Raw genomic sequence first — 15,422 nt, forward strand, 5'->3', positions numbered from 1 at the left:
TTATGAGAAACCATCCTTATAGTAAGTCAATCTCTAAATGGTTTGACACAATATCTTGACAAATGTTCATTTTGTAAGTATACGACGGCAAGGCTTTCGTTAAGAGTACGTTAAATTATATTGGTTACCGAGGTGATCTGTTATAGAAAACAGCCCAATGCAAGAAACACAACATAGTTGGTTTGGCCTGAGGAATTGTGATGTAGCTTGCGAATTTTGTGCTTTCATCGGCCGTGAATTCTTCATTAAACAGATGATAAAAATAATACATAAATTGACGTCACGTCAAACATGTAACTCCCAGGTGATTTCGGTTGCTTTTTAGTAAGCGATTCGCAGGTCATTAACTATTGGTGAAATTACGTTTGGAAAAAAGTGCGAATATGCGAATATCATTTCTATTATTCGAATGCTGACCATTCAATCGAATATTCAAATATATTCGAATAATTTTGCCATCCCTAATAAATTCACATAACTTAAATTACATAAATTAGATATCGACTTTCATTGAAGCATATAACCGCGCTGATATCTGCTTGAAACAAAGGTATCTTATATATTACCATATATCAGACGATGTTTAAGACAGGGGATTTGACTTGAAAACAACTTTAAACTTCATCAGAAAAACAGATGATTTCATACCAAGATGTAAATCATTTTAGACAAAAAAAGCAGCAGAAACAGGTAACCGACATTTATATGACGAATCTTAAGAATCTGCAGTATAAACAGGGGCCCATTGGTTGAAATTCTTTATTTCAGACATCCAATTTTGCAATCCTTGCCATAATTTCATGTTTGCGTGATTTTTTACAAAGAGAAAGCGCAGTTACATCCAAACAATCATGTCCAAAAAAAAAAGACATTTAATAGTTTAACATATGGAGAACATATACAGTTTATCATCCGATCCTGAGATAACAGTTAACAACGGCATATGTTTTATACGATACTTTGCTTTTAATACGATACTTTGCTAAATATATACGTGTTGAAAACTTTTTGGTTATTTTGTATAAAAAATATATAGTAAAGTAATACCAAGTCTGCATAATCCAAATACTTTACGACGGTAGACATATTCGTACCCGAATACTATCATAAATTATACTAACATTGATAAATGTGTCATATACAGATTCAAATGATCATAAAATGACAAACACAAACTAGGTAGACGGTATTCGTACCCGAATACTATCATAAATTATACTAACATTGATAAATGTGTCATATACAGATTCAAATGATCATAAAATGACAAACACAAACTAGGTAGACGGTATTCGTACCCGAATACTATCATAAATTATACTAACATTGATAAATGTGTCATATACAGATTCAAATGATCATAAAATGACAAACACAAACTAGGTAGACGGTATTCGTACCCGAATACTATCATAAATTATACTAACATTGATAAATGTGTCATATACAGATTCAAATGATCATAAAATGACAAACACAAACTAGGTAGACGGTATTCGTACCCGAATACTATCATAAATTATACTAACATTGATAAATGTGTCATATACAGATTCAAATGATCATAAAATGACAAACACAAACTAGGTAGACGGTATTCGTACCCGAATACTATCATAAATTATACTAACATTGATAAATGTGTCATATACAGATTCAAATGATCATAAAATGACAAACACAAACTAGGTAGACGGTATTCGTACCCGAATACTATCATAAATTATACTAACATTGATAAATGTGTCATATACAGATTCAAATGATCATAAAATGACAAACACAAACTAGGTAGACGGTATTCGTACCCGAATACTATCATAAAGTATACTAACATTGATAAATGTGTCATATACAGATTCAAATGATCATAAAATGACAAACACAAACTAGGTAGACGGTATTCGTACCCGAATACTATCATAAATTATACTAACATTGATAAATGTGTCATATACAGATTCAAATGATCATAAAATGACAAACACAAACTAGAAAAACTAGACTTTTTTTCTTACAAACGCCTTTCGCTAATCGACATTTTTCGTAACCCACTGGGGTAATCGCGCCGCAAAATTTGTGTCATGACGTATTACTGTCCCAATAACCAGTGACTTGGAAATGTGTTAATTGTTATCACGCAGTAGATCTTAATTATATCACACATGAAGTCAACTTAGTTTGCTAAATGTTTCATGAAATGTTATTGAAAACGTGTGACTCTATCGAATTTCATGCATGAACTGCGTTAATTATATTACTTCTTGTCGAAGGAACTTAAATGTAAAAACACGCTGCTGTTGTTATATTTTTTGTACGAACGACCATCATCATCATCATCAGCAGCAGCAGCAGCAGCAGCAGCAGCAACACAATCAACAGCATCCTCATTCTCACCACCACCACCACAACCAGCATTATTAGCACCACCACCACACGCACCACCACCACCACCCGCACCGGCACCACCACCTTCACAAGCACCAGCACCACCACCACTAGCACTACCACCTCCACCAGCACCACCACCACAACCACTACCACCACAACCGACACCTACACCACCAGCACCACCACCACCTCCACCACCACCACCAACACCACAACAACAACCACCACAACCTGATCCAACACCACCACCGTCCGCCTCCTCCTTCTCCCCGTCGTCGTCATCATCATCACCCCCATCATCATCATAAGCAGCAACAGCAGCATCGTCATCGACATGCAGTATTTCAAATGCTGCAAAAAAGATGATGAGACGTTAAACAATAATTTATTATTTCTTTAATAAACAATGTGCAAGTCGTTTTCAAAGGTCCGCAACTTAGATTTAAACCATTTATGCCTAGTGGACTCTACAATCCTTCTAAATTTGATCAATTCATTTCCAAAATAAGGGATGTCTTGTATATGTTTTTCTATATTTATAATATTTTTTACAGAAATTCCTTTAAGCAAACAGTGCAGACCCAGATGAGGAGCCGCATCATTGGGCGTCTCATCTGGGTCTACGCTGTTTGCCAAGGCCTTTTTCTAGACGCTAGGCATAAATGGGTTAAGCTTGAAGAAAACCCTTAATATTTATGTTATCGCGTTCTATTTAACTTTGATAGTCACATTAATTTCATGTATACGTACTAAATTATGGCATCAGATAGCGACAGATTAAACCAGTACACTATCAAGTGTTCTCATTTTTCATACGTACAAACATCTAGCAGCCTACTATTAATTTATTAACTGCGGTTGCCTGTACCTGCATTATCAGGTTTTCGTAAACATGATACACATTAAATATCTTGTCTAAATAAACAACGGAAAATTAAGCAAGATGAGTAAATTACTCATGTTTAAAATGGAGTAAAATAGTTCAGTTCTTCAGTTACTTAAGATGGGCCTCTGCCTTTTAAAACTTCATAACAAAAATTCTTACTGTAAATGTTAGGCTATTACATTCAATACACACTTGTTGTTTTGATAGCAACTCTTCTCTATTTTGCGTTTTTTCCGAAAAGGTCAACCTTTTAATAATAGTTTTGGTATAAGTGTTGTATGCGATTCAGATCTAAACATTGTCAACATGGCAGCATGCATACTATGGAGCGGTATTCATGTTTAAATTGTAATGCGCATTGTTACAAACTTGTTATTCTTGTTTATTATTTTTTTATGAACAATGGTATTCAAACACTTTTGAAATGTGTGTAAATGTTCTTTTTTTCGGTAATTTCCATTCCTCTTTTCAATTGTTTTGTTATGATATTGTCTGTTTTAGATCGGCACTTTGCAATATTGCAGCCGCTAATCGCCTAATGCTTAACTGTAAACCGCAATACGCTAAACCTCAATACACTAAACTGAATTCGATAACGAAACTAAACTTAAAGTCAGCTCTACTTAATTGCGTAATCAAACGATAAATTTGCGTTCAGCAAGCTTTTTAATGTTTCACACAGTTACTTAAAAAAAGGTTGCAGTTGTTAATTTTCGTATATAGATCAACAAAATGTGTTTGTCTGACAAAATTTTGAAAACAACAGGCAATGTCCAAAAAATGCTAGTAACATTTACTATTTTCAACAAACAAAATTCAACTTGTTCAGTTACAAAACACAGGTGATTAGCGTGTGGCTATGATATTAATTAGTAAAAACATCATTTTGAATGTTAAATAATCATATTATAACAGTATCCAGATTTTATTTTATTACTTGAACAATTGTAATGATTTTCGCATATTTGTAGGAGGCAATGACACATACACATCTAATTGAAAAAAAGAGGGTTTTTTTTGGAAAGTAGAGTCATTTGATGATAAAGTTGTCATCCCCCGTGGGATCCCAACGGGGTTTTGTCTCCCCCGTTAAGAATTGCAATTCTCCCACGGCAGATTTTTCCAGACTGTCTTTTTTTAAATATTATGCTTTGTTTTCTGTTTCAATGTTTACAAATACACATGCTAAGTTATAATTGTAAGAAATATGTACTTTAATAAGAAAATAAAGTGTTTGTAGATTTTCTTCCACCGTGGGGTTTTGATGGGAGATCCCGTCAAACTCCCAAATCCATTAAAATCCAACGGGTTTTGACGGGGGATCCCGTCAAACTCCCATTTAACATAAACCCCAATGGAAGTTCAATGGAAGTTTGACGGGAGCATCCCGTCTAACTCCAATTTATAAAGAATTCCCATGAGAGTTTTACTGTAGAAGGGAGGGGGCGATCAGACTTCAATAAACAGTTTATACCCATTGCAATATATCCCATTGTATAAAGAGTAAAAGACACCAAACTTTATTAAATTATTGATGTTTTCTTTTTAAAGAGTCAAAATCAATTTATAATTATTGAATTTTCTAAACTCAGTACGTTACGTTGAATAAAATGTATTTTTGTAAGAGATTAGACCCACATATTGATATTTCTGGAAAGATGAATTTTAAACGTTCCATAATTTTGAAAGACTCACTGTATAAATAATAAAGTGACTTATCTCGAAAATATATTACATTTACCTTTTGATAATCCAAACGTTCCTTTTATCCATTACTGTGATGATAAATACCATTCAGAAAGACAATAACATTGGAAACATACTTATTGTCATTCGGAATTGTATTATTGTGTTGTTTATTCCCGTTTTACAGTTTTTGAAGTGTTTTGCTCAAAATTTTGGGTCCGTCTAATTTGCGTATATGACTCATATTCGCGAATATGAACGAAACGAGAGAATATGATCGAACATTTGCAATATTGATGCTTTTTTATGCAATGTTTTTATCAACAAATTACGGTATAATGTAAAATATACAAAATATGTTAAGCCTGTTAACATAAATAGAGCAATTTACTAGACATTATCATGTTTCGAACTCTAAAGTCATGTTCGCGATGATGAACATTGTTTTAAGGCTACACACGACCAACAATATAACCACGACGACTCCACAATACAAGGTTTACAGTCAACTCGTACCTAAGTCAACTCGCACGGTAGTCAACTCGCACGTTGTTTGGTCAACTCGCACGGAAGTCAACTTGTACCTAAGTCAACTCGCACGGTAGTCAAACTATTGATGTGTTAATGGGTTCTAAATGAGTTATTTATGCATACAAACAAATGAAAAATACTTTCAGAGTTTAGTTCAATACTTTTTTTTGCAATATTTTCACAAAATAACACATTTTTTTCACAAAAGAGTGTTTACACCATAGTTAAATTATCGGCACATTATAACAGACAGTAAAAGTACTTTTGAAAAATATTGTTTAAACTATTATTTTAATGTGTATTACAATATTAACACACGTTATCAAAGCGTTATCATTTACACAAGTAGACATTCATCTATATACTTTTATTTTAATATTTATTTCAATATTTACATACAATATCAAAGCTTTACAATATGTACACAAGTAGACATACATCTATATACTTTTATTTTAATATTTATTTCAATATTTACACACATTATCAAAGCTTTACAATATGTACACTAATATTTGTAATTTGATGTATAGGACATTAAGACTGATAGAACTTTGAATTATTAAGAATTTAATAATTTGTCATACAGCAATTAATGAAGATCCCGTTACCTATGGAAAACTTATTGCGCACACAATTATAAGTAAAAAGCGTATAACAATAACGTTAACGTGAGTACAAATACGTATTGCTTAGTATCATATAAACCCCGTTTATATGATTATCATACCTACATGTATTTAAACATTGGTGTACGAAAAGATTATTAATTTTACAATAATAATTAGTCATAATACAATTTTACAGAATCAATTGTGTATTTAGTTAATAATTTAATAAAATTGCACAACATTATTAAAATTTTAACATGAGTTACGGTTCTACATTAAGTAATTAAATATTAAATTGTATAGCATGACTAATTAAAATATTTATTTAAGTATTCATACTTCAGCCTTATCTCTAGGCAACCCCTATCAGTAATAGCCTTATCTACCCCTCGATAACCAGTACCCTCATCAGCTCTGAATGACTGACAGATTAGCTGTTTATTGTAATTTTAGGGGTGGGAAATAGGATATAGTGTTTTCATGTATTGTTACTTTGTTGACTGATTAGGTGACATATGGTTTATTATTACAATTCCAATTTAACAATTAAAGTGATATTATGGGCATTTTTAACTGTTGAATTGAGCTGAACATAATTAACAGGTCAAAAGAGTTAGTTTAAATGTGGTTACTGACCAATTATCTGCATCTCATCTTGCTACCAGTTGTTTATATAAAATATATATTATATTCGATATTTTACATGACTCACCCAGTCCTCTAAGCCGAAATGATCCGTAAAACAAAATAGAGTCTTTGTTTCATATGAACGAATCTGCACTAAAACTTGATTTAGATTCACATCGTAAATCGAATCTTGTGTGTCGTCAGTTGTCAAAACCAGGGACCTATACAAATAAAGGGATTCGCTACTCAATGAACCGATGAACACGCTAACGCGTTGTTACGCAAAACGGAAACGAGACTTGCGACCCAACGAGACTTCGCGCGACGGTGCAAATTTTCACAGCAGCCATTTTGACAGAGAGACCGTGACAAAGCGATCTAGTCACATTAAGATTACAAATTAACCAAGTGTTGCCAACAAAGAAGTATTAATTGCAAAGGTTTGTTGAATTTGAGACATCTTATTTTTTATTTGTTTTCGACTATGCTTTGTATTAACAAATAAAAACAACGATGGGTAGTTTCACCAAATCATGCGTATCATTGTTTACACTTCCATAATCCGATAAACATATGTTGTGGCTTTTTGCCAAAGGCTTGGTCAAATAAAACTCTATACTATTCATGTTGGTATTCTTACAAACGTTACATTTCAATGCATTGTGTGGTGAAAACTTAATTATTTACAATATCATTATTTTATAATAGCTCAAAGATTATAGAATTGTAGTCATTTTTTAATTATGTAATCACTATCAGTGTTATCAACATATGTCGCAGCTTTTTTCGAAAGGCTTAGTCAATACTATCTCTATATTAATCTTGTAGGTATCTTTACAAACGATACATTTCAATGCATTGTGTGTTGCAATTTTTATATGTGTTATTTGCAAATTCATGATTTTGAATGATCACAAAGACAATACAATTTTAGTGATTTATTTAATTTTTTTTACCACTATCAGTTTGATCAACATATGTCGTGGCTTTTTTCGAAAAGCTTAGTCAATTCTAGCCCTATATTTATCATGTTGGTATCTTTACAAACGTTACATTTCAATGCATTGTGTGGTGCAAATTTAATTTGCATTATTTGCAAAATCATAATTTTTTATAAGCTCAAAGATTATACAAATTTAGTCCTTTTTTTATTTTGTAATCACTATCAATTTAATCAAATATGTCGCAGCATTTTTCGAAAGGCTCAGTCTATACAAGCCCTATAATAATCATGATTGTATCTTTACAAACGTTACATTTCAATCCATTGTGTGGTGCAAATTTCATTTGCATTATTTGCTTAATCATAATTTTGTATATGCTCAAAAACAATACAATTTTAGTCATTTTTTTATTTTATAACCACTATTAATTTGCTCAACATATGTCGCAGCATTTTTGAAAAGGCTCAGTCAATACTAGCCGTTAATTAATCATGTTGGTATTTTTACAAACGTTACATTTCAATCCATTGTGTGGTGCAAATTTAAAGCGGGTAAATACGATTTTTTATATGTGTTTAATTGTAATATATTGATAAAATATGTTACAATAATACAAAATAGGCAAAAAAATTATACATTAAATCCGAATTTCATAAAATGCAGCAAAGACAAATTAGCGGCCCGAGTTGATTGTGACGTAAATATTTTCCTTCAATAACCGAAGCATTCGTCTTTATTATTCGGATTGGAGTTAGTGTTCGTGTGTGGTATGAATAGATATCGTTGCAGGAATTCAAATAAACCGTTAAACTAAGTTTATATTCACATCGTACATGTATGATATACATGCTGGCGAATTCGGCTGTACAGCCGTTTTCATTTTCAGAATTAAATATCTGGCATATTTCGCATTTTTCGACAAATGTTCTTTTTAAATTTTATTTTAATTTATATTAAAATATATATATAACAAGTTTTTTTTACACATTTTATATAAATTAATAAATATTTGACAAAATCGTATATACCCGCTTTAATTTGCATTTTTTTTTAAATTTCTAATTTTGTATTAGCTCAATAAAAATACAATTTTTGTCATTTTTTTATTTTGTAACCACTATCAATTTGATCAACATATGTCGCAGCTTTTTTCGAAAGGCTCAGTCAATACTATCTCTATATTAATCTTGTAGGTATCTTTACAAACATTACATTTCAATTCATTGTGTGTTGCAATTTTTATATGTATTATTTGCAAATTCATGATTTTGAATGAGCACAAAGACAATACAATATTTGTGATTTTTATTTGTAACCACTATCAGTTTGATCAAAATATGTCGTGGCTCTTTTCGAAAGGCTCAGTCAATACTAGCCCTATATTTATAATGTTGGTATCTTTACAAACATAACATTTCAATGCATTGAGTGGTGCAAATTTAATTTGCATTATTTGCAAAGGCATAATTTTGTATCAGCTCAAAGATTATACAATTTTAGTATTTTTTTATTTTGTAATCACTATCAATTTGATCAGATATGTCACAGCTTTTTTCGAAAGGCTCAGTCAATACTAGCCCTATATTAATCTTATGGGTATCTTTACAAACATTACATTCCAATCCATTGTCTGGTGCAAATTTTATTTGCATTATTTGCAAAATCATAATTTTGTGTAAGCTCAAAAACAATACAATTTTAGTCATTGTTTTATTTTATAACCACTATCAATTCGATCAACATATGTCACAGCATTTTTGGAAAGGCTCAGTCAATACTAGCCCTAAATTAATTATGTTGGTATCTTTATAAACGTTACATTTCAATTCATTGTGTGGTGCAAATTTAATTTGCATTTTTTTTACAAATTTCTAATTTTGTATTAGCTCAAAAACAATACAATTTTGTCATTTTTTTACTTTGTAACCACTATCAATTTGATCAACATATGTCGCAGCTTTTTTCGAAAGGATCAGTCAATAATTGAATACGGTATAATGAGCATATTTATCTTTTGTTTAAAGAGCTGTCATTTTGCCTTAATTTATATACTTATATTGCCATACTTATGTTTCTAATTCTTTTTGTTTTATATTTTCAGTGCGCTGAAAAGAAGCAAAAGAGGGTTTCTTGCTCTTTAGACGGAAGTTTGACCCCGTAAAAGGAAAATATCATGACGCCAGCGAAACTTAGGTGTACAACCCCAGGTCATTACCACATTAAGAACTGTTAATGGTTGAAAAAGATTGTGGACTTTAAATAGTGCTGACATACATGGGTGATCACAGCTATGCCAATGATACTGATTCAATACGGAAATTTGATTCTTTTCTTTTCCTGAGACGTACCTTGACCATCCTAGCACTAAGATGGTGTTATTACCTTTTTGCATGTCTACTAGATAAAACAGTGGCGACAACAAACTTCACAAACCTTCAGACTTGCCGAAGACAAAAGAAAATTTAACCTGAATAAGTTTTAAATATTAAATTGATTAAATTTCACTGTTGCATTTTTTCATAAATGAACACATTCCAGCAGTGAATATCTCTGCTTAACTCAAACGCGACTGTTAGATCTTTGATCATGTTAATCAAAATTGTGTTCCCAGAACTCATTATAAATATAAAATGTTCAAACTTGTTTAAACAAGATAAGTTTGTATTTAATTTTAATGCTTTTTGTGTATTGCTGTAGGCTTTGAATAAATCTTCTGCATCACCATGTCAGGCAATCGTGACACATCGGCTATCTCGGATTCCTCCGTAAGATAGGCCTCGTGGCTAACGGTCGCCATATTGCCTTGTATTACTACTTTACTACCCAAAAGGTTGTCAGTCTATTGTTATGAGGCTGTATACGATGCGCGTTGAACTAGCGCCAAACTTTTTACCGAAACTTTGATATAAATAGCACTATTAACGTTCATTTGTGTTGCATTATGACCTATTATCCAAGTGATTTACTTTTCCATTATTATTTAATCACCCAATCATCCAATTTTTAAGATGAAATTACGGTGTTTACAAAACCAACCAAACCGAAAGTGAAACAGGAGCCGTATTCATCAATAATAAACTCAAACTTGGACTCAAACTCAGACTTTGACTCAGGCTTAGACTTACTAAAGACAGACTCAGGATTCGTATTCACGAACGCATTTGGAAATAGACTTCAATAAGATTGTGTTTTTTTAATGACGTCACGACTAAGCGAACTCTCTAGTAGGGAAAACGCGCCAAATAGTGTCAAAAATAGTAGCGGACATGTTTGCTATAACTTATTGAATGGAGTGTTTGGCAGTTGAAGACAGTGAAACGAAGCGCCAGCAGGTCCAGATTGGTCCGAGCCAGAGATTGTTTTTAATGCGCTGGTTCGGGACCGCTGGAACCTTCTATCCGCGAGTATAAGGGGATCGGAGCCGAAACGATTTTGGTTATTCGAAGAAAAAAATGGGACGAGGTGGCGAGTAGAATATCAATGTAAGTTACATGTTATTATCGTATCTGCCTTATAGTTGTAATATTTTATTTAATAGCTTACTTTTTGATTTGCTACCGATGTCGTTTTTACTAGCGCCGAATAATGCACTATGTAAACAAGGGGCATAACCACTCAGCAAATTGTACTTACGGATTTCGGATGTGATTGTGGAATGTGTTTTAGTTTCAAACATTTGTTATAATTTATGGTACGGTTGCACGTTCTTTGTTTCCAAAATTTGCACAAGTAAATTGTTATTTAAGTATTAATAATGAATATTTGTGGTTTCACGGATAAGTTTACCATTTAAGGAGGTCTATTGTTTTAGTTTTCATCTCGTACCCTGTTAGATTCGTACCCATGTGTGTTTTATTCGTATCTGATTACAATCTGCACATTTCCAAACGAACTTTTCATTTACTACACGTTTACATTGATAACTATTACCCTGTATGTCGTTTATATTAAACTAATCGACAGTTATGATGGCAAACATGAAATGTAATGTGTTTCATAAATACTGCTATACATCATACAATTGTTTTTATTAAACTTTCAGAAAATTTGGGGTCGCAAAAACTGGTGAACAGTGCCAGAAGAAGAACCAAAATTCCAAGGCTCGGTGTAAGTTAATTACTTTTTTTGTTATACTTTCATTTAATTAATTTTGTTGAAAAACTATAATCAATTGCAATTAGTTTGTTTCAATATTACTACATGTCGAACCTAATATGTGTTTTCTATGTGATATAATCACAATACCTACTTACTTATATTGTTTAAATTTGTAAAAAAGCTTATGAGCATTTTCATTGGTTAATGTATGTTTTATGATACTGTATTATTTTGCTGAAATGGTGCTAGAATATATACAGCTACGTCACGCATTGAAAACAATTTTCAGTTTTTTTCGTTAAATTTAACTTAATAATAATTGTTTAAATGCGTAATTTAATTAGTGTTATAAAAAAGATCTGACACTTGTCAATTCATATGATTATTGATTAAACTCATCAAGGAAATATGTAGGTAAGCTCACCAAAGGTGCACTAAATAACAATATTCATGAACTCGTTCACAGAAATATGGTATGAAATGGCAACTTTTATCAGAGTCTTTGTTTGTTGTAAATATAGCAGGGTTTGGTATAAGGACAATTAAAATAAAACATTAAGATCATTAATTTAGATCGGCTTATGAAGTTTGTGCATTTAAGGAAGTATTTCTATTCCTTTTTGTTAGATACTTTAAATCTCTTGACTATTTCAATTTTGTTGTTGAGTTCATTTATTCAAGGAATGAGTGCAAATACAGACATTGTATTTCTTGGTAATCAACTAATTATTATTATTAATGAGCATAAGTGTATGTGCGTAAGTGTTTTACAAAGTTATATGTTTGAATTAATTTTTGCGTTTAATTTTTGCAGCTTCTTCATATGCGTTACAAAGCAGTGAGCGTGCCACAACAGCCAGCAGTGAAGAACATATGGTAAATAAATAGATTATCATTTATATGCAAACCATTAACCATATGTATAGAACATTGAAAATGCAAACCATATGACTTATATTGTATGCATCACATTCAACATAGTATACAATATAATAGAAATTCACCCTTATATAAACACAAAATAAAAGAAAAAAACATGCATTAAAAACACTGGGATTATTATACATTAACTTAAGTATAGTATATTAACATTAGTTGTCAATTTTATTGCATTGAAAACATCACTGGATTAAATTAATTTAGATTTTTTAAGTGACACTATATTTTTTTATGTGATTTCAGAGTGTACCAGTCATGAAAGTAGAGGCATTAAGTGTAAAGAATGTAAGTTTTGGATATCTTTAAATTTAGATTTCAAATTGTCTGGAACAAATCTTGAAAATTAAATATAAATAAATTTAACACTTAGATAGCTCTAATTGAAGGTATTGCAGTGCATACAATTAATTTAGAGTTAATAATTAACTTGCATGGATGGAATTCCAGTTCTTAGAACTATACTGACAATACCATTTGACAAAGCAAGTACTGTATAATGTTATTATGTAATATGCAACAAAAGTCATGCATTTGTTGAAACATAATTAGCATCAAATATGTTAAAACATAGTACCAAATGCATAGTACCAATGCATACATAGATTATGTGATATATATGTATTAATTTTTTAACCTTTGAAGATCATAATATGAGAACAAGTCCATTTATACAAATCACACTTTTTATCCATTTTTGCAGCGCTCACAAAGAAGAACGACAAGAGATCACAAGCCGATACCTTAACAAAACTTACAGAGAAACCGATGGGAAATAACTAAGAAAAATTAGAATAAGAAATAAAAAAGTTGACTGTAGAAATTGAAATAATACATTTGGAGAAAAAGATGTGTTTAGTGTCAATACGTGACCAAGTGCTATAACTCTGACATGTAATATACTAGTAGTAGATTTATTCGCCTTTTTGTAATTAAAAGGATCTTATTATTTTTTGTGCAACTACTTCATAACTCTATTATTTCTAAAATAGATAGTCTACATGAAAAATAATAGTTATGGGGCAGTTGCACACAAAATAATAAGATTTTTTTTTAATTCAAAAAGGGGCATACTATTATTTCTATGATAAAAATATGATTCTATCATATATGGTCATTGTATTATGTTACTGACATATAAAATACATTCTACATTCAAAGAGGAATATTAGTTGAATGCGGTGTCTTGGGACACTTCTTGATATTATTTGCTTACAAGATATACATCATTGATAATAATAAAATTCTTCATTCAATTAACTGAATGAAATTCCAGAATAATGGTAGATACAGTTATGTGAATTTGAAATTAGACATCAACAAATCCTGGCATCATGCTTTGCCCTGGCCAACTGGCAGTGAACTTGAGTGAAGCTCGTTATTCTGTAGCTGGCATCATACACAGCCTGTTAACATAAAACATGTTATATTACACTAACAAAATAAGACATATTTTTGTAATTTTTTTCTTAGGTATTTGATAAAATGCTGATAAAATGTTTCTTATTTTGCTAATGGCAAACTGTTAAAATTAACATACAGTTGTTTCATTAAATATTTGTGTTTAAAATAAAGTTGTATCAAATAAAAAGGATTGCATTTAGACTTGCACATAACTGACTGTTAAGCCATACCTGAACGTTGATGGTGGGAACGCCCTTTCGCCCTATGTAGCCTTCTACATGGTTTACTGGCTTCTTGATATGCACATGCGTCCAATCGATGCACCCCAAAGTACTTGTAAAACCTGAAAGTTGATCATTTAAAATTGACCCATTTTTTGGAAAAATTACAATATTAATAAGTAAATAGATATTGATATAAATGGATTATGATCGGTGCATTTATGTGCATTATATTGAATGAAAGTTCTGCCTTATGTCAGAAGTGATGCAATATGCTGATGTGTCTTAACTTGATAATCAAATTTAATGTCATCGTTTTACTATTGATTGAAAATGCAATAATATGTGCATTTGAGAATAAAATATTATTCCTGTTGTTGAGTGTTTTATTAATTTACAAATAAAGTGCATTACAACAATGCACTTGCCATCAACAAATGCATATTCTACAGCATTTGTCGCAAAAATACATTTTGTATTGGAACTCAATTACAACATAGACAGACACAAGGACAGATGCACATATGGATTCAGGTGTACCCTATATCTTCTTAACAGGGTGTATAATATACACATTAATTATAGCACCTTTTTTTAAATTAATAAACATTAATTTACATTACATTTAAGATCAAGAATTTAAAAATAACTAAATAATCGTCATAATTTATTTTGAAAATGTTGAGAAAAAAAAGTCCCCGATGTAATTTCGAACCACCGACTAGTCGGTCAAATATAATCACGAGCACCGATGCGCTACCAACTGCGTCATGGCAGTGTAACTTTTTTCGGCATATACATATCTATAGGTAAATTCCTACATCTACAAATAGATTTGTAATAGTAATGAAATCAAAATTTATGCATAGTAAATGTCTTGTAAACGTTTTCTAATAGGTTTCCCTTTTTAGAGAATATCCATTATTATAGTTTATGATACATGCAAATTATATGTTTTTACTTTTTCATTCAAACAACAAGTATTATCCATAAAATTAGTGCATGTTCACGTTCATTAAGTTTGGAGATTATTTTCACAAAAGACAACAAACAAACGCGGACAAATATGAATTTGACAGTTGTTTAC

The sequence above is a fragment of the Dreissena polymorpha genome, chromosome 11 (genome assembly GCF_020536995.1).
Source record: "Dreissena polymorpha isolate Duluth1 chromosome 11, UMN_Dpol_1.0, whole genome shotgun sequence".
NCBI lineage: Eukaryota > Metazoa > Mollusca > Bivalvia > Myida > Dreissenidae > Dreissena > Dreissena polymorpha.